The following is a 3408-nucleotide window of genomic DNA, read 5'->3' as shown; positions in this document are numbered from 1 at the left end:
AAGTTGATTTAGAGTGGTAAGTTAGACCAGGTCGAGCGCAAACTATAATATATTGGTAGAAGAAAAGCTAAGAAAAGTGATTAAACTAGTACTATGATTGGACAACATGGATAGAGTAAACTTCAGATGATTTCCATGTATTTGCAAATTAACTTTCTTTCTTAAAACATACAACCAGTATGTATAAATTAAATATAAAGATGGTATAATATAAGTGGATTCTTTGTTTGGATCAATTATTTTCTATCGGGGGTCCAAGAGGGTACTGCAGATTTCTTAAGTTGTTTTAAATGTACAAATGTATAAACTGTATGTGGATACTGAATATTTTACAGCAGTAGCTCTTAAGTCCAGCCCTTGACACCAGATTGAGATCATCAGCTTCATAAACTGAGCCGTGTGTGTCAGATAAGAAAGACATTAAAAATGTTCATAGTGGGTTCCCTAGATAAGTTATTGTTAACATCAAAGTTAAAATTTTGCTGATTGCTTAAAGTACATTGAGTAAAATATGCATACTACTGCAACACAAATGAAGCACAATTGTTATTGTATTAGAGTTGTTAAAGGGCTGTTGCGACCACAATATGAATATCGCTACTGACAAGCCAACTGCAGAGCATAGTTTTTTTTTTTTTTTTTTTTGAGGCAATGTCTTGTTTTAGTGCACGTGTATTGCATTTTCAGTAAGTTAATAATTATAACAAGAGTAAAGAGAGTAATATTTCACAACAACTGCTCTCTTTTATACATCATTAAGACTCCATGTACCTTTGTGATTTGTACATATGTTCTGTAGATCTAGAGAGAGAGAGAGAGAGAGAGAGAGATTGTGTCTGTCCTTTTTGTAGAAAAAAAGTAAGTTTGCCATCAGTTGTCAGAAGGTGAAAGCGATATCTTTGTCATAACATCCTTTCAGCATTAAGGGGATTTCGCATCACTGCATCAGCGATGTTCAGTAGTATGTACTGAACAGCCAGTGGCATTGTCAAGCATAGGTTTCAGCATTATCCAGGTAACGCATTGATAGTCGACTGAACCATGTAGAGTGGCTTTAATTTTAAACTTTTTTTTAACATCTTTTTTCATTCATGAATGATGTGTTTTTAATGCTTTTAATGGTTTTAATGCATTTTTTTACGGTCCCTTTCTGACACCTCCTGGCATAATAATGTAACTGCACTGACTGACAGACTGTGTAAAATGAGCGCAGCAACCAGTCCTTAAACTGCTGATGTCAATAACACTCTGTTGGAAACTCTCTTGTCCAGTCAGATTAGAGAAACTTACTATTAAACATATATTAATATACCAATGAGCTTAACACACACACACACACACACACACACACACACACACTCACACATATGTGTGTGTGTGTTTATAGATAGATAGATAGATAGACAGATATATGTAAAAAATAGCGCATATTGTGATAGCCGCTCAAAATCATCGCAAGGGAAATTTCTTCACCATGTCATTGTCAGCCCAAGTTACCAATAAAATATAGCATTTCCATACTAGATTTAGGTTTGGTTGTCTGACAGTGTTGGTAGGGGTCCCTGGTTTGCAATCAATCAATCATAAAGATAGAACTTTGAATTTGTGGTCGACCAATATATCAGCCGATATTTGGCAGTTTTCAAATATCGGCATCGGCCAAAAAATTTTCTGCTGTGCTGATGTGTTCGAGGCGGGATTTTGATTTTGACGGCGCTGACAGTGGCAGCGCCTGAGCGCACACACAGTGCTCACATTCTCTCTTTTGTTTACTGTCGTTGTTAACAGTTCTGTCTAGATAGAAGTCTGTATGATAATCAGATAGAACAGTTAAACAAAGGAATTAATGAATACAAAAAGTATTATAACGATTGCTTTTATATAGTTAGTAACAGAAAGGCAAACATTATAATACGTCGTTTGCCGTCAGCATTAAGCAAATATACATTTATCATTTAAACAAATCTTTGAATGGCTAATGAACATTTGATTTCATAAACCTTGCAAACTTTGCCAAATCCAGCTGTGAGATCTTGTGAAGTGTGTATCCAGCATGATCACGTGTTCTCTGTGTGATGGTCGGTCCGTGTGAATTGAATGCTTTAAACTTTAAACTCATGATATCAAATTATGCTGCGCTTTATGCATTTGCCCACTGTCATATTTTTCTGTGTGCTGTATGTTAATGAATGTTACCCTGGATTTATTTGAAAAATATGATTCCCAATGCACACAAACTTCCCAGAATACTGAGTGCCCTGTTGGTTAAAGTGTTTACTTCATTTTCAATTATATTTTTTATTAAATATTTATTTATTTGTTAAAAAAAACTTTGTCATCTAAAGTATATGTTTATTTTGCATATTTATTTTTTAATCCATTATCAAATAGATTTCAATTTTTTTAAATATTAATTAAAATATAAATAACAAAAATATATCGGCTTTATATTGGCCCCCCTGCTTTCCAAGATATCGGCATCGGCTGTCAAAAGAACAATATCGGTCGACCAACTACTTTGAATAATTCACTTTTAGATAAGAAAACTTTGAGCACAATTCAAACTCATCCAAAGCTCTTGTTGAAATCTTATCACAGTGCAGGTAAAGTTGTCTGACTAAGTGCAATGCACAACTTATAATACCCTATATAGGACAGTGACATAATGAACTTCACAATGCTGTTAGTATGCATTAAAAAAGCATCTCCAGTTTATATTTAGTTCAGCTTTTTAGATAGAAGTACAAGTGTATTTCTCAAAACAATATGTATATTATATTATAATTTTTTTAATATACATATTTTATTTATTTAACCTTTAGCTTTTTATTCCATGCTTCAGTTGGTAACTTCTGCAAGAGCCCAAATCCAGTCTGTTCGAAAACTGTATAGGCTGCCACCTGCTGGATTGTTGACAGACAGTCAATCACATATGGCCAAAAAAAACTTTTTTCATTTTTCATTGAAAAGATTATGTAGGCCGTCTGTTGTGAACACCACTTCCAAAATGCTATTGTTTTCTCCATATTTACCAATTTGTGAGAATTTAGCTTGGACCTCACAGAACAGAAGACTTTTATTCTCTAGTTTGCAGCCACAACAGCAGATTTCTCGATTTCTCCACCACTGAAAAGCTGCTATGCAGGTCTGCGGGTTGTTCCTGTGAAGTCAGCATAGTTAACTGTTGAGAACCTTATCAGCCTCTTTCACATGACCAACGATTGCGTTGTCATTGGCAGTCCAGTTAGGGTATGTGTGTGCACACACCCTTGAAGCAGAAAACAGAAACTCATTTTCTATGCCTATTTTTTTTTTTAAACCAGTGCATACATATTTTTAAAAAGAATTATGCTAATCAACACTCCAGAGTTCTGTGTAAAAACATGGTGTCCACCAAACATTCATGCA

This window comes from Carassius auratus, chromosome 27 (assembly GCF_003368295.1).
Source record: "Carassius auratus strain Wakin chromosome 27, ASM336829v1, whole genome shotgun sequence".
NCBI lineage: Eukaryota > Metazoa > Chordata > Actinopteri > Cypriniformes > Cyprinidae > Carassius > Carassius auratus.
Note: the sequence above shows the minus strand (reverse complement) of the source record.